Here is a 22,413-nt window from a genome sequence, read left to right on the forward strand (position 1 = left end):
TTTGAGATACTTTTTCTTTATTTTGGACATTTGGGAGAGAAAGTTTGAATTTTGATGTTATTTTCACTTTATTTTTTGTTTCAATTTGTGTTTATATCAGGGTTTTGATCCTAAAAGTGTATGTTCAAAAAACAATTCTTGATTTATAAATTTTTAGATAGATAACATATTTTTTTGGATATAGGGTGTGAAATTTGGATTTTATGATTTTTTTTAAGCAATATTAATTGCCAATATCTAGCAAACTTTGATGATGCCAAAAATCGTCAGTAAGTCGCACAATTTTCACGTGCTCTAAACAACACCTGCGAAATAGAAATAAAGAAGATCTTGTAAAGAGTATTGGTGTGGTACTAGCCAAATACCCTCCGAAGGTCAAGTTAGAGAACTTTCATAACTCTAGAGTGCTAGAGTTGGGATAAATTATACGTACCTTGGTTTGTGAGGGTTTTAGGGTTTTTATAATAGTGTAGAGTTGACATCCGTTTCTTGGTAGAGAGGGTCTTTCTTTGTAAGGAAGATCCTCAATAACATGTGTATCTTGCGGGATCCTTTCCTTGTAGGGATCCTTTTGATTAGGATTAATCGTGGGACACAAGATGTTTCCTTATATACTCATATGTGGAGGCCAAGCAAGGCCTTGTCATACCCGTCAAAGGTTTCTTTATCCCCGTCAACTTTCTTCTGTTAGCTTCTTATCCCTTCTAGGCGTCCTGGTCGTCTCATACAAGTGTCATTGATCTTAAGGTGGAGTCGTCGGCCTTGAGGTGGAGTCGTCTATGTCTCTGAATGCACAAGTAAGGATGATGAGTTCATTGGGACCGTCGGCTTCATCTTACGTGACAAGTTTAACATCTTTTTAGAATTACCCTTATCAATGTACAAAATTTTGTAAGAAAATATTGTTTAGAAATGAATATTTTCTCTACTTACCTTTTGAGTTCTTGAGAAAGTTTGTTTTGTTTTACATATTTAAATTATTTATTAATTTATAGTTATGATAGTATTTCAATCTATAGCGTTTATTCCTTGATAACTTTTTCTTTATCATCAAGCTAAGACACTAATACCCATAAAAAAAAAAAAAAAAGAGCTAAGATACTAATTGATTTTTTGGTATAGGCGGGATTTGACTCTAATCTCTCTTATTCGTTGACAAAATATTTTACTAATTAAGCTAACTGAAACCTATATTTTACTCTTAATCTTCTTAATAAAAAATGTTTTAATTAAAATGTGTTATATATATTAACTTCAAAAAAAAAAAAAAAAAAACTTGCATGCATGTCACATAGGTTAGCGACTAGCTTCTTCTTAACTCTTAGCATAACCTTTCCTTGTCTTTTTTTTTTTTTTTTTTTTTGATAACAATAACCTTTCCTTGTCCGTTCCTTGCATATGTGTCTCCTAAGATAACTTTGAAAAATACTTCTCAACTATCTATAATCCAAGTGGTGCCAACCGACAACCACGAATACTGGTATCTATAAAGACACAAATGGGATTAAAGAAACATAGTTTATATTTTACAAATTAAGCATATCTATAAAATAATTCATGAGTGTACAGTTAATAATTGCTAGATTGTATAATAGTTTGAAGTCCATCGCCTATAAAAAGCTTGGTATGTTGAGGGCAGAGAAGCAAAACTAGAAAGATAATACAGCCCTATCAATATAACTGCACTGTTCATCTTCTTTCTTTTTGTATCAGTTCAGTCATCCCTCTATACCTTGTGTGTTTAAGTGTGTCTATATATACATATATATATATATATATATATATATATATATATATATATATGGAATCAATCACCGTCCGGCACGTGGCGGCTATACCTTTCCCATGCCAAGGCCACATCAACGCCATGATGGGTGTCTGCAAGTCATTATCTTCAAAACAAGGCCATGGAATTCTCATCACCATCGTTGTCACTGAAGAGTGGCTCAGCTGCATCTGTGGCTCCGACCCCAGCAAGCCAAATGATAACAGTAACAACACCATTCGCTTCGCTACCATCCCTAACGTGGTCGAGCGTGAAAAAATGGGTGACTTTGGGCCCTTCAACGAAGTGGTTAAGGCGAAAATGGAAGCTCCCGTTGAAGAACTCCTGGATCGACTCGACCCTCCGGTGGATAGAATCATAGCTGACTTTGAGCTGCAGTGGCCACTCGACTTAGCGATTCGAAAGGAAATTCCAATCGCCTCGCTTTGGAGCATATCAGCTTTTTTTTTTTTTCTCCATGCTTTATCGTTATTATGTTTTCACACAGCATCATCATTTGCCGCTTCACTTTATAGGTACTTCCTTTAGTAATAATGCATGTTTGAGTGAAATAAAAATAACAGATCTCATCTTTCACATTTTTTGCCCCAATTTCATAACACACGTGCACTGTGATTTAAGAACCATTACTATCATATTGATTGACCCACCATTTTTACTCTTTCACTTACAATTGCATATATCATAATTGCACTAGAAATTATGGTACAAAAATTGTGTCCTAACCAAGAATGTTATGGTTAAATTGGTTAGCACAATCTGATATTTTCAACAAAAACCTTCACGATTCAAATGACCTTCTCTCATTGTAATTATTGAATTTTTAAAAGTTAAAAGTAGGGTCTGTAAACTTTCTCTAAAAATGATAATTCTTCAAAAACATGATATACTCTTTCCTTGGGCCACAATATTTTTGTAATTCTTTTTTCACAGCTACTGACATAATTTGTTGTGATAGGTTCCATTATTAAAATAAATTAAAAATTAACAAAAAAACCTAATTGGAGTAGTGTAATAATTGTTTTTATAAAGTTGTTTCTATCAAAGATGTTCAAATGTTCAAATTTCTCATTTCATAACTAACGAGAAATATATATATATATATATATATATATATATATATATATATATATATATATATATATATATATATATATAAGACCCCGAATATTGAATCAATAAAATGTCACTCCAATTAAAAACCTAAAATATTTTCTTAAAAAAACTGTAGTAAGTAAAGTATGACAAATTATTATTGACCATAAAGATGATCAATAATTTTTATGCCAAAAAGTAAGAAGAGTGTATTAGTTGTTATCAAATTAAAAGAGAGATACAAAAATTTAATTAATAATTTTGTATTTCAAAATCAAGAGGTTATGTTTGGTAACAATTTTTGTTTTTTATTTTCAAAAACTTGTTTTTGGGAATTTAAAGAAAAAAAAATTCTTGTATTTTTGAAATAAAAAAACATGTTTGGTTAATTGAAATTAAAAAATAGTTTTTTGAAGAAAAAAATAGAAAATACTAAAATATGTTGTTACTAAAATTTGAACTCTATTGCTAACTTATTAAATGAGATAGATTCATTAAATTAAATGCATGTTTTCCTTGACTTTTAAAAATTAGAAACTAAAAATAATCTTTTGCATGTTTTCAGTTTCCTTCACAAATTGAGTTTTGAAAATAATTTTTGTTTTCTATCCATTTTGGGTTACCAAACAAGTTTTTTAGTTTCAAAAATAGAAAATTGTTTTTGGAAATAGAAAATAAGGAGAAAAAACAGTGACCAAACATACCATAATTTTTACATAAAAAAATTATGATATCTAAATTTAAATAGATGTTATTTAATTTATATCTAAATATAGATAGGAATTCACTTAAAATCATTGCTTTAGGTGTCAAATTCTATTGGGTTGGCTTTGACGATAATTGGTATATAACATAATAAAAGTAGTGTCAATGATGAACCCAAGTAAGAGTGATGTCACTCTAACCATAATAAGTCATGTCAACATTTTAGAAAAATGATGTCCTTAGGAATAAAATCATATGTTTTACTCTTAGTGTTCCACTTTGTACCCTACTATATGTCCCTTCTTTTTTTCATTTTAAACTTTGATTATTATTATTATTATTATATAAACATGTGACAAATTATAATTAGTAGAGCATATATAAAATGGACTATTCAATATGGGACAAAAGATTTTTATTCATGTCCCTGGTATTACTTGAAAAATCTCCACTTCCTTACTATAATTTTAATATATGTATATGTTTACTAGTTGGACACCTCATAGAAATTAAATTTAATTGGTTTGCATGTTAGTTTCAAATCACAAGAGAGAATCCATTTCAGTGTACATTTTATTTCTTAAATCAAACAATATATTTGCCGCATCAGAGTTTTAAATGGTAAAGCAATCGATAAAAGTTGAAATTTGTAATATTTAATCCTAACCATGAAATATGTTCATTTCAAATGTGGAGGATCATTTTCCTGGCTAACTATTCACTTTTTATTTTCAAATAAGCCCCCCTATTTCAAGTGCAAAAGATTGATTTGCAATTAGTGCATATTAGTCGGTTTCATAAGATATTATTTTGTCCTTGTTTGGTGTGATAGATGACGAAGACAATCATGTGGAAAACATACCCGGGATTTCTTCAACTGATTTAGAAGACCTACGAATCGTATTTCATGAAAACAACCCAAAGGGAATGGAACAAATCTTGAATTGCTTTTCATTGGTGTCCAAAGCACAATATCTTCTTGTTAATTCCTTCTATGAGCTTGAAGCTCAAACATTTGACTCTTTGAAAGTAACATTTCCTTTCCCTGTGTACCCTATTGGTCCTACCAACCGTTACTTGGAACCAAAACTTGATCAACATAGTTCCTTTACAACTACATCGACTATTGAATATCTAAAATGGTTGGATTCCCAGCCTTCAGCCTCTGTCTTGTATGTTTCATTTGGAAGTTTCTTTGAGCTCTCAAGTACTCAAATGGATGAATTCGCAGTCGTGCTTTGTAGTAGTGGTGTTCGGTTCTTGTGGGTGACTCGTGGGGAGGCTTCTAGGCTGAAAGAAACTTGTGGTGGTGATAAAGGGTTGGTAGTGCCTTGGTGTGACCAACTAAGAGTGTTGTGCCATCCTTCAGTAGGTGGATTTTGGTTCCATTCTGGATGGAATTCAGTCCAAGAAACTATTTATGCAGGCATTCCTATGCTTGCTTTTCCCTTTTTTTTTGGATCAAGTTCCTAACAGTAGGAAAATTGAGGAAGACTGGAAGATTGGGTGGAGGGTTAGGAGAGCAGAGATAGGAAGTGAAATTTTGGTGGCAACAGAAGATATATTACAACACATACAAAGGTTTATGGATCTTGAAAGTTGTGAGGGAAAAGAAACTAGGCAAAGAGCAAGAGAACTTAAAAATATGTGTGATCAAGTGACCGCTAAAAGTGGATCATTTGATTTTCATGGATGCATTTGTTATTGACTTTTTAGAAGGCAATATCAACCATTAAGAAGTTTCCTTATTTTGTTGTCATCAATAACTAGACGAATTGTAGCGATTGTAATAAATGGAATTTATGACTTTTTTTTTTTTTTTCAAGAAGAAAATTGGTGGGGGTAATTATTGGGTACTCATATAAATCTGTATGCCCCCTCTCACATAATTGTGAGTCCCACTAATTAAATTTATTGTGAGATCCACAACTCATATGAGAAGAGGGAGTACGCATTTATGATACTCCTAGAATATTCAATAATTTTCCGAATTGGTCTAACTTGTTGAACATGAATATGGAATTAGTAGTAAATGTATAATACTATTATCTCAACTAAGTTAATGTGCTAATAAGTATTTTGCAAATGGTTGATTTAGGCCATTTAATGCAATTATGACCTTAAGTTGCTTAAGGTGATTAATGGCATTATCAATATTTTTGTAATAGTGGTGATGGTTACATACTGTATATACGGGGCACATTTTAGCTAAAATGTGTAACTCAACGTTTGTAACCATAATTAGCATTTTTGTAATTTCAAGCTTCTATATTTTGATGGACCTCAAGACAAGTGGTTGCCAACAACAGTAAGCGATAGCCAGCAACATTTAGTTGATTTGTAGTGGCAATTGGCAAATTATTAATGTTGTCGGTCCCAAATGTGGATGGCAGTCCAATTAGGGAAGAAGTCACACTATAGGATAGAATAGAGAGAAATTATGTATTGTCCAAATTGTGGACTATGTCAATCCAACCCAAGAGCCGTTCCAAATGGGTTGGATCCAATTCGATTGGAACTACTAAATTACACATTTTTAACATTTAATCTAAACTGCAAATAGTTTTTAAAATAACAGAATATTAGGTATCGTTTTCATCTCGGCCTTTTAGAACTAAATGACATGTCATACCATTTATCTTCTTGAAAATAGGTGACAGACTACATGAACGGTCTTGTAATGTTTCATACCAAAGGCATTGGTTAGAACAAAAGATGAGATACGAATTGATAAATGACTCAATTTATATTATAAGATGAGTAATTATTAGTTCACTTAACATATGTTAGTGCCCACACCATACACAATTTATTTTTTGAAACTAAAATGCGTGTACATTGTAGGTAATAGATAGTGTTTAATAGACACTGCTCTTTATAAGATAGAATATGATAGATTGTAAAAGCATTGTGAGAAGACGTGACTTTGCAAAATGACAATTAGCCTAGTTCGTTGACAATGATAATTTCAAGTTATTCTGTTCTTCAAGGACCCACGAGAGTACCTTGTAGCCAACGTTGACAGGAAGGCTATCAATCCCTGGAACAGATTATACAAGCCAATATTTATGAAAGGTTTGTGCAAAAAGAATTTGTTCAGAAATGTTTAATATATTGGTGCACGTCCCATTCGCAACTACCGATGTAAATTCCCAATCACAAAACTGCTCGGACGCTAAAGGTGGTGCAATGCAATGAAGTCCCCATGTGTGAAGTACAAGGTTGAAGAATGACTCCTCTCAAAAACAGAGGATTGCCTTCGAGAAAACAATATGGAAAATATAATTTTAGTTCCTAAAATAAAACAGAGCTACAAAACATCAATATATATATAAAAGCAGAGACCTCATGCGAAAGGGCATGAGGTTCTGCCATGTGGCGCACTCTATGAAAAGAATTGAGATACACTTAACCATACTAGAGATAAGAACAAATTTAAAAGTAGAGACCTTTTATTTTCTTTGGTTCAATATTTCAAGACTAATTTTTTTTAACATTTTATATTCAATGTTTTAAAATTACTATTTATTTCATTTATTTCAATGTTTCAAGACCTTCCATCTCTCACATACACAAAAAACTCTTTATATTTCCATTCACTCATTTCACTTTTACTCCTTTATATACACATGTCCATAACCTTTCATATCATCTTATCTCAAATACACTTTGACAAAAATGATGTCATTTAGCTTCAACCTTTCAATGACACCTACATAACTCCAACGTTACAGTATCATTTGATCGCAAACCGTATGAGTAGGCTGTGACCAAGGACGGGGGCTTGCGTTCTTTATTCAGTAGTGACGGCTTATGGTTTTAATGTTGAAGTTAGACATTGTGGATTTTGTGAAGGTTATGATTCGCTTGGAGGTTTTGGGTGTTTGAGATTTTGGTTTGGGAAAGTTATAAATGTATTTTATTTTAGAACTAATGAAAAAGAAAAAGGAACATTCTAATTGTTTATTTATGAAGTTGGCTTCTTTTTTTTTTTTTGGTTAGAATTCATAAATTACTATTTATTTCATTTGTTTCAATGTTTCAAGACCTTCCATCTCTCACATACACAAAAAACATTCACCCATTTCACTTTTACTCCTTTATATACACATGTCCATAACCTTTCATATCATCTTATCTCAAATACACTTAGACAAAAATGATGACATTTAGCTTCAACCTTTCAATGACATCTACATAACTCCAACGTTACAGTATCATTTGATCGCAAACCGTATGAGTAGGCTGTGACCAAGGAAGGGGGCTTGCGTTCTTTATTCAGTAGTGACGGCTTATGGTTTTAATGTTGAAGTTAGACATTATGGATTTTGTGAAGATTATGATTCGCTTGGAGTCTTTGGGTGTTTGAGATTTTGGTTTGGGAAAGTTATAAATGTATTTTATTTTAGAACTAATGAAAAAGAAAAAGGAACATTCTAATTGTTTATTTATGAAGTTGGCTTTTTTTTTGTTGTTGTTAGAATTCATAATTTGTAGGTTTCTTTGTATGTAGCCATAGTGGTAAAAACAAAAATTGATGGTGACTTAAAAGTATTTGTCTCTTTTTTTTTAAAGGATACAGAACTCCAACTAAAGCCAATTAAATTTTGATAAATGAATCTGTTTTTAGCAAATTCTCTTTGTTTAATCATGTTCTCTTTATATTGATACTTACAAGTAATTTTCTTAATTCCATTGAGATAATTAATTGGGTGTTTATAATCAAGGTCTCCATATTTGGTTGTGAGAAAAGAGTGATTGAGAAAGTGTTTGGTAAGTTGCTTAAATTTATGTAATTTTAGGATATAAAAGTATTTTATATTTTATATTTTTATTTGTAAATTTCAAAATCATTTAATCAGTTTGACAAATAAAATCTACTTTTAACGGTAAATATTATAATATATTATAATCTTACAATGTTACACAATTTTTAAAAATAAATTATGAATTAAAAAAAATCAAGTATTTAACAATATTGTGAGCAAACATAAATATTATACAACAAAATAAGTATTAAGCATTATATGTAGATTTTAATATACATAAAAATAATTTTAAATGAAATTGTAAAGAAGTCTGCGCATCGCGCGGGATATCAACTAGTTTTATTTAAATGAGAAGCAGCAATAACTATGGATTTAAGTGGAACTTAGACTTGGGTTTTTATGGTGGACCAAAATTTAGTTGATCTGATACTAGGTTGGAATTGGCCCAACCCATTAAGGAACTTTTGGATAGGGACTAACGAAATGTAGTGTTGAAATTACTGTTTCCATATGACCGGGACATACATACAACCACCTAACTAGAAACCTTATGAAATCAAAATCATTTTCTTTGAACAGGCACTATCTCTAGGGAAATGCTGTTAAACCAATCTGGTTGTCATTCTCCAAATCTCTAAAGTCATAAATGAAAAAAGAGTTTACTACTGCTATTGAAAAAAAAAAGAAAAAAAGAAAAAAAAAAAGAAGTAACTGATGTATACAAAATTCTCACTACACTGCACAAGCTCTACGATGCAATGGAATCTTCGTATGAACTCCTCAGATGTCAAAAGGATTATATAACAATTACAAATCAACTTCAAGGCATAAATCCTTCATGAACCAAGCGAACAGGACCAACAGCAATTGAATATACATTAGCTGCACTAGCCATTTAGGCTTTTTTGATTATTTGATTATTTGATTACTGGTCCACACAAAGTGCACACGCGAACAATTTTAATATACTAACCTGCTTCTAAAGCCAAATTGTTGACTTGACCTTTAGCAAACTGGTTGATTCAAGAATATTAAGATTCCAGCTTGTCATTCAGCTGCAATATTTTATATTTGGTTGTTAATGATCATGAAGCTGAAATTTGAAAGAAATATTGGTTATACAAATAAAATTTTCCTCTTAACAAAAGCAATCTACATACTTTTGAAATCACGTCCCTATAATGACAAACTTGATAACCAGTCATTCACATTCAAACAACAAAAGAACATTGAAACAGGAATTTACAGATATAGATAAAGCCAGTTGATTCCTATCCATATGTCACTGCTTGACATTGTTTCTTCTTGACAATAATGATATGTTAGATTCAGGATGTTGATTGGAGCCTCATCTATAAGCCTTTTGTGTCCATGACTGTGTAAACAAGGACAATGCTTCGGGGAGGATAGAAACAGACCTTTGTTGTATAGAACTTTTCCGTCTTTCATATTGAGCCATTTCAATTAGCTATGTTGCACCAGAATATAAGACATGGCTATATGAGGTGCATCACTGCTTAATGATTTTCACCAGCATAAGCTATACTTCTCCAATAAGTTTAGACTGCATAAGTTCAACAGAGAAGGTCGCAACTTCAGGGAAAAAAGCAGAAAATAGAAAAAACAAAGCTTGAGAAATCAAAAATTTCAACAACAGGTTTATTATGGAAAATCCAACAAAATTTTTTTACTGACATGAAAATGATTCTATCAATTGAAAATATTCAGAAAACTTCTCTTCTATTTCTTTATTATACTCTAAACCTCAAACCCATCCAAGATCAATATGGTGTTTTGATTTCCCACCCACAAATTCTAGCAAATTCTCAGTTAGTACACCACCATACTGAATATCGTAGTAAATTTGTGTGTGCGCTGAACATAACCATTGTAGCACTGTAGCATTATATTTAATTGAAGCCAGAGGTTTAGCAAAATTCCAAACAGTGCACAACTGAGATAAAATCAGCAATTGAAAAACAACAATATGGAAAATGTAAGCTTTGACTAAACCTCTTAATCCCCAGTAACTTCCAATTTGTTGACTACGATTTAAAACTTAGATTACCACATGGTGGAATGATGTTGAGCTATATTATTGGAATCATATAGAACTACATAATGATGATTACACACACAAGTATACCTCCGAGATAACTTTAAAAAGCTAACAGAAAAGCACCTTAATTATGAAAAGTTAAAAAAGACGAAGGAAAGAAAAATGCAAACCTTCAATGTAATAACCCTGATGTTAAGGAGAAAATAGATGACATTAAGGCCTCCATATGTGAAATCTGAGGTCAAAAGATGTTCATCGCTCTAAAACTCAACACTGTAGCGCACTAGACCATTCTCCATGCTTATAACTTCAAACACTCGCTGGCTACTAGATTAATCAGCTTCTTCTGTGATCTGAATCATGAGTGACAACCATACCCAAGAGATTAATGTAGTGAAAGCCATAAGAAGCTAAATAATTGCATGCCAGACAGAGAACCTATAAAGCCAGCAGAGGAATAGTGTAGGACAAATTCGAGAAAATTTGGTCATTGGCACTATTAGGAAGTAAAAAGGAAAAACTTACTTCCATTGGCAGTTCAAAATCCATGCTCGCATCCCCAAGCACTCACCGAACATCCTTTTTCCATCCTCAGAGGTCTATTGCAAAGCAAGGAATGTTTTCTAGCGGCTGGGATTTAGGGCTTATTCAGGGTAGCAAGCATCATCAGAAATAAGAAGTTTGCAAAGAAGGCATAATTTTTTTAATGACTAGAATTATACTACTTTTAGCCACAATGGACATCAATGTAATGATTTAAAGTGAATACATATGGTAGCCTAAACTTAATTTCAAGGAGCTATGACATGTTAAGATGAATTTCAAAGTCTATGCAACAAACAAGGGATGAGCATCATGAGCAACCAAAGTAGTAGTCAGATGATTTTTTTTTTTTTTTTTTTTTCTAAATAAAAAAGGTGACTATTAGGACAGACTCCAGAAGCAGAGTGCTAATTCCTACAGTAAATTTTACTACTATGCCTTGCAACTTATTTAACTCATAAGCAATATGAGGAGCATAAAAATAATCCAGAAAATATAAACCTAATTCCTACAACAAAACAGAGCAATCAAAGACTATTCAAATGAGAAGCAGCAATAAGTATGAATTTGACAATCAAACAAGAAAAATGGAAGTTAAATGAAAAATATACCATATAATATATTTGGGAGGCATCATCTTCCTCGATTTCCTTTGCAAGTGGTGGTGTCAAGATCATGTTCATTTCCTTCCTCAACTGAATTCTTGACGTCCTTGATGGGGTTTCTTCTTTGAGATTGATCTTATCTTCCTTGTCCATCAGAAATAATCTGACCACAAGGTATATGTTAATCTGTTGGTTGAATGCTATTTGTAACAACTAAAGGACTTTGTCTAAGATCTGAAAGCATGAATGACAAACAGCAGAAGATTGTTTTGAGATTTAAGCAAAGATTATACTAGGAGATGAGCTAGATATGACATTGTCAATGATTTTAGGAGTTGTAGTCGCAAAGGCTTCTGAGGGTACTCCAAATTTCCTACCGAGATGAATACAGTTTAACACAAGTTTCAAACGTATAAATTATAATTTTCTAGCAAATTCTTCTTGATATCAAATAGTCCAGCCCTTTCAAAATTAGGGAACTTAAAAATTCCAATTTTAAATCCATAAAAAAACAAAAAACAAAAAAAAAAAAACCAATAAAATGGTAAACAAGTTACATTACCTCATAAACCACAAAAGCCGCTCTTGAGCCATGTCTACTGCCATTAAATAAACCTGATGTAGATGCAAATGAAATTTATTAAACAGATATACTGGAGCAATTTGCAATGAAAAATTGTCTTCACTTAGTAAATATACAATGCTCCAAGTTATAATTAATTTCTTCCAAACGAATCAATATGAAATTACATCCCAGATTTAAGGAACATTCTTTCATTAGATAGAAAAGATATCAGGCTAAGCTAAAGTGTTTTTGCAGGCTAATTAAACAGTGCTAAAAAACCAATAATAATTAAATTAGATACCTTGCATTGATGTAAGGAAGAAACTTTTCTGTTTAAGCAATATCTTCATTTTAGATTTTAGCCACAAGCCAAATAAATCAGACTTGTACTCTTGATATGGTTTCCTACATCTTGAAGGATATAAACCAAGCTGTGGAGGAAACTCCTTGAGTGAGACAGATGGAAATAAGAAGGCAAGGAAGTTACAACAAACCGATGAAGAATTTGATTTACTACCAAGAATGTTGTTCTGTGATTGTTACTTGATCAAACGTATTTGTAATATCTTCATATCTACTGATGGTTGCTTCCCCAACTTTGAATTCTTCCTTGCCATGAAACACATTCACCTCTGAGACAAAGAAAACGCTCAAAATATTGACATAAGAACTTGATAAATAGCAAGTACATAAACAATAAGACTAGATGAATGAAGAAGGGATTGAGTGATGGGTTTGAGCTATGGGTGCTTCCCTCTTTTATCTTAAACTTGTTGAATGAAAAAAGGATTCAAGCATTCAAAATTGTAGATGGAAGGCTGAGTAAAGGTGTTATTTGAAAATTAAACTTGTTTCTTTTCATATGTAACTAGATCAAATGGACTATTAAAGAAAACAAGATCAAATGTTAAGCTTGTTTGCAGCATCTTTGAAGTGATAACGGGGCTTTTGAACCCTTTTTTTATAAGTAATGGGGCTTTTGTACATGAAGCCTTTCACCTGATGTTAAGATTAAATCAAACCAAATGAGGAAAGAATATTTTGCATGATGTTCTGATTGAATGGGACCAAAACATTCCTAGGCCCTAAAGGGATGGAAATAAAAGTAGTTGGGCATGAATTAAAAAGCAAATGCAATAGCATCAGAAGAAGAAAAGGGTGCCAGTAAAAGGAAGATATGATATAAAAGGTATTTCTTTCCTTTGCATTTTGATAATAAAAAGCAGAGTCAGAAATATTTAGAGCATGTCTTGTGAATTAGGTTTGTGCCCCTCTTTGCACTTTTTTTAATTAAAAAAATATATATAATTACTTGTCAAAAACAAAATCTTGAAACTGTATTTTGCCACATTGCCGCTGTGGCCACAATTTCTTCTGGAAATGATGAATTTGTTGGGAATTGAATTGCTGAAGCTATAGAAAAGATTGGCCCCAATGGAGTCATCTCTATTGAGTCATCTTCATCATTTGAGACCTCTGTAATAATAGAAGGAGGAATGAAGGTAGGTCATTAAAGATGATTTTTAATTGAAAAGATTCATGACCATCTCAAAGAAAGGAAAACTTAATTAGAAAGGAAAGAAAATGGGTCAAAATGTAATTTGAATTGAACCATAATTTTAGAATGAAAATAAACTTTATAAACCAGCAGTTAACTAATTACCCCACTGTTTGGTTTTTTTGGAAAATAAACGGACTAAAGAAAACCAGCATCAAGGTTATAGCATCAATCTATTGAAAGTTCATTCCTTAGGGTACAGATAGATAAAACTCATAAAAGGTTGTACCTAGTTCAGGAAGCTCCCAATTCTGTGCAGTCATGATACAAATAGATGCAATTGAAAAATTGTTGTATGCATTCCTCAGCTGACAAGTAGATACTACTACTTTTAATCATGTTAATTAGTATTTATTTTCATTTCTACATTTTCTTAGCAACAGAATGTATCAAAAACTGAACAAGGACTAGGTGCATATAACTGACACCACCCTTGGCCATCATCAAAACCAAGGCCTAGCACAACCCCAAACTTCCACAACAAGCCCTAAACCACGACATGAATTCTAAATTTGTGATTCTAAAATATTTTGTGATTCTAAATTTTTTGTTTACTCTTTTTTGTTCTCACAACATGAATTCAGTCTTAATTTAAAAGTAAAATCACGAATTCACAATAAGCCCGAATCTTTTATAAGGGCCCAGTTTAACAGACGAAGTTTTGTTTGGAAAGCTCATCAGTCTTTAGATATTTTTGGTTTCCTGCAAATCTTTAAAGATTTTGCGATATGAAATGTTTGACCGCAATCTCCAATATAGTTCTTAGAAAGTTTAAAGACTTCTTCTTTTGGGTTTGACACAGCTTCTCTGATATTGCAATGTATAAGAAGTGGGTCCTTAAGAGGAGGTAAATATGAAAATAAATTAAAAAGGTGATTAAAAAAAACAAAAACAAAAAAACCTTTTTTGAGAACAAACCTAATCCTCCACTTTAAGCAGCAAAAGAAAACAATAGTAAAAAAAACCAAAACAAAAAATCTAAGTGCAGAGTATTTTTTCCAACTATTGATGTCACCTATTGTAATTAGTAAATCAATTATAAGCCTTATAAATATGATGTTTACAACATTGTAAACATCATATGATGTAAACATCATATTTATATGGCTTATAATTGATGTGTATTTTCATTAAAAAAATATATGATGTTTACTTTTATGATGGTTTAAATATGTTATGAAAAGTACCACACTGCTCCTCCTTGGTGCAGTGACCACTTTACAAGTATAAATGCTTCTGAGGTGTAGAGGACAAAGGCCGGGATTTAAGTCTCCAAAATGGAGTTTCACACACATATACATTTCGATTAGCCTAGACTAGAAATTTTATCTTGTATAAAAAAAACAAAAAAAAATATGTTATGAAAGGTGGTATCTGATCGGACTCGACAAGCTAAATCAACACTAATTGGTGGAAAAAGCAAAGGCACCATAATTATAGCCCAGTACAAATTTTCAAAGGTGGCCCACCTTTATTTAATGTAATCAATTATTTTAAACCTAACGGTCAACTTTGATTTAATCCACCATCGGTTCACACCACAATTATCAAAATCAAAATCACAAGAGATAATCATGTGAATCGGACTATAGGATTGAATTGAGGATAAAAAATCGCTAGATGCTATATCTAATTTCCAATTAACATATTTTAAAGAAATAAATTTGAAAAAAATCTATATATATATATATATATATATATATATATATATATATATCTAAAAGCTAAAGCATACTACTTATTGTTACTACGCTCCTGTTGAGTCATATCATCCTCTCTCTCTCTCTCTCTCTCTCTCTCTCTCTCTCTCTCTCTCTCTCTCTCTCTCTCTCTCTCTCTCTCTCTCTCTCTCTCTCCAACACCTAAAACATACTAAACATTCTAAATTAACAATATAGTGCAAAGAACAATGTTTCTAACCATGTACATCATGGGTACAACACAAGTATATAATAATGAATATTCAATCATACAAAGTAAGTTCTTTATTAATTAGTAGAATATTTTCTACTCTAGTCTAGTGTGGACTTCATTGACCAGTGTTGGCCCTCAAATTTCTTAGATGGTGAATTCCATTGATGCTTTGCTCACTGAAACATCTGTATGTAGGACTACCTTTAAAAAATTTTGAGTGCTATGTATTCCATTATAAAGTATATATTCAAAGGCTTCAAAATGAATATAAATTTGACCAAGTCATTATATTGATTTATTTTGGACTATAGTTATTATTCGTTTTCTTTTTCCTTCATGATGGGACCCTAGAAACAAAAAGACATTTGAAACCAATCTGACGCTAATAGCGACCTGTATGGTTCTTAGAAAGTTCAAAGACTTCTGTTTTACTCAGTAACTTCCCTGATATTGCAATGTAAGAAGCAATAATTGAAAAACTTATTTGATTATTTATCGAAAGTTATCAAAAATACAATGAACCTAGAAAAAGTGAGTCTTTAAAAGGAAGAATATATGCAAATAAATTAGTAAGTTAATTAAAAAAAAATTATAACCCTCCACTTTAAGAAGCAAAAGAAAACAATAGACAGTAAACCCAAAACAAAAAGTGATATTAATAGTAAACCTTATAAGGTAAGGGTGATATTATTTCTATCATGGTTCGAATATGTTATTAATGTTGGTATCTCTAACAAAAATGTTATATAAATACCTGCAGACATGTCAAATGCTAGAATAAATTGTTAAAGAATAAATTGGGTAGGACCGTGCCTTGCAGCGTAGTCTAGAAAAGCACAGCTTACCTAACCAGTAGGCAATAGATGACTAATTATATCAAGGTCATATATGTGAACAAGAAGATCATTTGTGTAAGACCATGGTTTGCCACGTTGATCACCCCTACTCATTTTTCATTCAGCACAAAAAAAAAAAAAAAAAGAAGAAGAAGAAGAAGAAGAAGAAGAAGAAGAAGAAGAAGAAGAAGAAGGAGAAGAGTGTGGTTTACCACTTAATCCAGAAAACTGAGAAAAAGCACAGCATATTACCTAACCTAAGTAGACTACTAATTGAGTTTTGGCATTATATTCCATGTATTATTTGTCTTTATCAGGCAAGATCATATGTCAACCAGAAAATGCTTCGTTAGTAAATAAGAAGCATAGTTTGCTATGTAGCCCAGAGAAAAAAAAAAAAAAAAAACTACTCCTTTTGGCATTTTATTACGTACGCCATGTAATTGGTCCTTCTCAAGCTTAATCCCTTAATCTCAGATAGCTAAGACCCTTCTCGAACCCAATTAAGCATGAACCGTAAGGAGAATCGCCAAGGTCTATGAACCCAATTAAGCATGCAATATTATCTTCATGAACAGTAAGGAGATTATTTACACTAACACTACCACTTCGTTCACCTGCAATATTATCTTAGCTTATTTAAGATTAGAAGAAAAAACAAATACAATTTAACAAAAGAAAATGCTTAATTATACAAAACAATTATGCCATTACATACCTTTCAAATAACTACCTGTCCGTATTTAGGCTGTCAGACTACAACCTTAATGTATGGAACCCAAGGTGGTCGATACCGTACCGGCACCGGCCAGTGCACCGGTACCGGTACACTTCTATATTGTACCGGAAAAAATACTGGTAATACCGGCCGGGTATTGGCCATACCAGCCAATTTCGGGCAATACCGGCCGGTACAGAAAAAATCTTTTTTTTTTTTTTTAGTTTTGTAATTTTTGAATTTTTGTAAGGGCATAATGGTAACTTATTTACATTAACTTATTAGTATTATTTGTTTTTTTAGTATGTAATGAACAACTAAACTTTCTATTTTTTATATTGTGTTTTTTTTTTCTTTTAATTGATACTAAAGTCTAAAATTATGAATAATTTGTTCTGAATTGAGGTAATGTTTTATGATAAATTTTTATATTTACTATAATATAAGTGAAATATTATATGTTTATAAACATGGTTCTAAAGATTTTGGTGTGTGTGTGTGTGTATGTGTGTGTGTATATATATATATATATAAAATAGCGGTAAACCCGAAACGGTAAACCGGTATTGACCGGTATCCGAAATATATCATACTGGTGGGCAAACTGGTACAACCTCCGGTACAGTATTGACTTCCTTGATGGAACCACCTTGAGCCAAGCCAAACCTAAAATGTATATAATACAAAATGTCACTTTAAAATTTCATAATTTATACAATATAAAATACGAGAAATATTATAACGAGTAATGACAAATGCTACATGAAATTTATTCATTTATTTATTTATGGAATGACAACTTGAGTAGAACATGTCCTAAAATTTTAAGATTTAACTATAAAATCACAGCATCTTTTCATCTAATTAAAAAAAAAAAAACCATGTATTTCTATATCCCTAAATATCTAAATACATGATCAAAAAAGCGTTTACTGAATAAGGTTTGATTTTAGAAAAGAAAAAAATGTTTTACTAAATTGATTTACTTTGTATATTTTTATGAATATGTACTTAAAATGTTAAATATGACACAAAAAAAAACTAATAATATAAGGGGAAAAAAAGAAAAGGAAAAAAAGAGACATTGGTACTTAAACTAGTGTTTGTATTTTTTTCCCCCCTGAAATGAAGGAGGGAAAACTAAAAGGAATTGAACATAATATAATTTTTAATTAATAAAATAATTTGATATAATTTTTAAACTAAAAGGCAGCATTCTTGGCGGCTGCCTCCTCTCTGTGGCATTGGACAATGCCTCGTGTGGGATTGCGGTCCAAATTTTGTAGTGGTCTTTCAAAGAAGCAATTTGTTTGGTAACAGCCCTAAGTTGCATCTATTCCAAATTAAGGGCACTACTATTCCAGTTTATGGATAAACTCACATGCGTTAGAGTTAATTTTGTACGTACAAGGTAAACTATCAAACAAATTCTTTGTTTCCTAATCTTTTCGTTCACTGGGATTGAGGGTTTCATGTTAGTACACTGCTAATGGTATTCTTTGTAATATCTCATATTTATAATTCAGATCACATCTCCCCATTTGCCTCCCCCTCCCCCACTCCAAAAAAAAAAAAAAAAAAAAAAAAACAAAAAAGATGTAGTGTTGGATTTTTCCTTTTCTTTAAAGGTCTAAAATACATTGTTGATTTTTAAAATTTGCCAACTAAGTACTTTTAGTCCCTAACGTTTTAAGTAGTTGCTATTAGTCTTTGATGTTTAAACAATGAGCACTATTGGTTCCATCCGTTAACTTTTAGGCAAAAATACCATTGGGTTCCTATATTTTGGTAGAAGTCAATTTGGTTCCTGTTATTTTCAATTTACAATCAATTCGGTTCTTACAGTTAATGTACTAATGAAAAATACATACGTGGCAAACAGATTGCATAATTAGCATAGTTGAAGGTGACCTAGCACAGCCACATCAACTAAAAATCCAAGTCAGATCCACTTTAGAAAAAATTGACGGAATTAACTATTCTCACTGTTACTCATTTGACCCCTTTTACCTTCTCTCTCCAAAATCAATCACTGCCTTTTACTCTCTTCTTATTTCTCACTTTCATCTCTCCCTCCACCTCCGCTGCCCAGAACTTCCTCTTCCCCACACCAAACGATGTGGTATTTTCTAACAACCTAGACTCCTTTAAATCTTGATCACACCATATGGGCAAAGTAGCTTTTTAGTATTTGTACTCCAATTGGGCAAATTGAAAAAGAAGTGATCTTATTTCTTAAATTTTTCAGTGGATTTGGATTTGGATTTGGATTTGGATTTGGATTGGAAAAAAATATTCTTAATATAACCCTGTGCAAATTTATCAATAGGGGTATCTCTCTACAAGTAATGGTTTCCAATGAAATTTCGTGGAAACTTCTGTTTGAATAACTTGCAATTGATTCCACTGAAGGCAACATCATCTTGCTAAATAAACCCATAGCCCCAAAATATTGTTACACAGACCAAACCAAATTAACAACTAATTTGTAAGAGTTTATCAAAGAAGAAAAAAAAAAAAACTAATTGGTAAGAGGATTCTTTTGTAGCTCTTGCAAGAGTAGTGAAGATTTGATTTCTCAATAAAAGCCTTGCTAATTTTCTTCTTTTGTAGCTCTTCATCTTTTGTTCCTCTCCAAACCCAGATCCATGTCGTCCTTGACATCTTTGCCACCGACCACCACCATCACAAACATCGTTGGAGACACTCTTGAGACCTAAAAAGAAAGAAAGAAAGATTAAGTTTCGTTGCGGGAAATATCATGTCATTTGGTGTGGGGAAGGGGATGAAGAATTTCTGGGTAGCGAAGGTAAAGGAAGAGATGAAAGTGAGAAGTGAGGAGAGGGAAAAGGTAGTGATTGATTTTGGAGAGATAAGGTAAAAGGGGTCAAATGAGTAACGGAGAGAATAGTTAATTCCGTCAATTTTTTTCTAAAGTGGATCTGACTTGGATATTTATTTGATGTGGTTGTGCTAGGTCACCTTCAACTAAGGCCAAATATGCATTTTATTTGCCACATTGGCATTTTTTGTTAGTGAATTAATAATAGAGACCAAATTAATTGTAAATAGAAAATAATAAGGACGAAATTGACTACCATTAAAATGTAGGGACCAAATTGATTGTAACTCCAAAACATAGGACCCAAATAGTGTTTTCGTCTAGCTTTTATTAGTTTCCTTGTCTATAAGAACTTTTATTAGTTGCACATTGGTTCCATCTTCTGTTGGGTTTTCTTGAATTCAATTAATCCATAAATTGGAGGGAGAGAGAGAGAGAGAGTCAAATAAAAAAAACTAACCAATTACAACTTCAGGTAACCACAATTTTTTGCACCACCTTTTATACAATATTCAACTTCTTTGCCTTTTATTTTTATTTGACAAATTCCATGACTGGTAGCCTAAAAGCTTTTTTTACAAGTATTCATTGATTGATGTACTAAGAAAATTTGTTGTGTTTAGTAAGATCGGTTGTAATTGATCAAGTTATCATGCAAGCAATCAATCTCAAAAATACACCCACACACACACACACACACCAAATTTTACGTGGAAACCCCTCTAATGTAGAGGGAAAAACCACGGGAGAAACCCGACCAATCCACTATAAGGAAAATAGAGATTACAACACTTACGTTTATGCTTACAACTTTGAGTACAAAACAAATTGGGAAAATACAAGAATATTAATTCCCTAGGAAAAAATAAAATCCGACCACAAAACCTGGAACTTGGTTAGGTACCTACCTCACCTTCCATGTTTCACCGTGTGATGTGATATGCAAGCTCTAATGCCACTATGAAATGGTGAAGGAGTTTCTTCCGTAGGTCTTTCTTAAAAGTGCATCCATAATTCCATATGTTAGAATTTGCTCGAGTACAAAATATGCTTCGCCACATGCTAGAATTTGAGTTCTAGTTTAAATCTGACCAAAAGAAAATTTAAACCTGAGGGTTTCACATATACAGAAAACAGTATGAAAAAGGAAAGCATGTTGTGATAGAAGGTTAATAAGAATAGGATTTAGCTTACATTAAAAAAGCACAATAAAAAAAATTGGTCAATTATCTCATCCTATAGCATCACTTGATAATTATTTTTTGAGAAACTTATAACTAAATTTCTAATCACTAGGCATGAGAGTCATTATAGCATGAATAAAATGTGCAAGATTGACCAAAGAGATGAGGGGAGATAGTTGAGTTGAACTAGAAGGAAGAATCCAAAGGGTTGAATATGCAACATCAGATACACGTTGATATCTGTCTCAAGAGTTGACCATGATGGTTTTAGGCTGTTCTATTACTCAAGGTCCCACGAGAGTACCCTGTAGCTAATGTTGACAAGGAGGCTATCAATCCCTAGAAGAGATTATACAGACCAATATCTGAGGGTATAGGCATTTGCTTATTCTTCGGTTGTAAAGGATTTTGAAGATAGATTTTTTTTTTTGATTTGGAAGATAGATTTGATATTTATGAAGTTTTGTGAAGAAAGAACCTGTTCATGAAGGTTTAATATATTGGTGCATGTCAGTTTTGCAGCTGCCTATGTAAATTCCCAATTGCTCAGATGCTAAAGGTACAGTGCCTTGAATTTGCTCAAGTCTTTAACTCTGCCTAAGTGTGAAGCACGAGGTGAAGTCCTCTTAGAAACAGAGGATCCCATTGAGGCAATTTTTTTTTATTTAAATTTTTTGGTCCCGGGGGGGGGGGGGGGGGGGGGCACTGAATACATAGACAAGAATGAAGATGGTCTTAGGAGTGAAACTGTGAAAGCCCATTCGCTCCTTTGTAATTGCCAATTTCTCGACATGGGCCATCTAAAAGTAACAAAGTCAATACAGCTAACAGGAAATGCGTACATAGTAATATGGTAAAATGCAACCAAGACATATTAAAGATAAAACATCTTATAGAAACACATTCCATACCTAAATGTCCCAAGGCTCCTAGGCATGTCGGAAATGGAAAATCCAAGGATTTTCGTACTATTATGAACTAGTTGTGCAGATTAACCTCCGATGAACATTGAAAATCCTAATTTCCTAAGAAGAACAATGACAAATATGAACCCTGAAAAGGGGAGATTTCATGCCTTTTATCTTTTATAAAAAAATAAATCGACAAATCAATATCACAATATTTTGCTTGAAATTGATTACTTACTTGCACCAATTGAATAAATTCACACCAGCAATGATTATGAAGAGACCGGCACCTTTCAACCAGCGACTGCAATCTGAATATGCATTGG

At 32.3% G+C, this 22,413-nt stretch overlaps 1 pseudogene; it reads left to right on the top strand.

Annotated features, from left to right (window-relative positions):
• The first annotated feature begins 1,792 nt into the window (after positions 1-1,792).
• On the top strand, positions 1,793-5,322 carry LOC142627033 (UDP-glycosyltransferase 87A1-like; annotated as a pseudogene).
• The last annotated feature ends 17,091 nt before the right edge of the window (positions 5,323-22,413 follow it).

Source organism: Castanea sativa, chromosome 3 (genome assembly GCF_040712315.1).
Source record: "Castanea sativa cultivar Marrone di Chiusa Pesio chromosome 3, ASM4071231v1".
In the NCBI taxonomy this organism is placed as follows: Eukaryota; Viridiplantae; Streptophyta; class Magnoliopsida; order Fagales; family Fagaceae; genus Castanea; species Castanea sativa.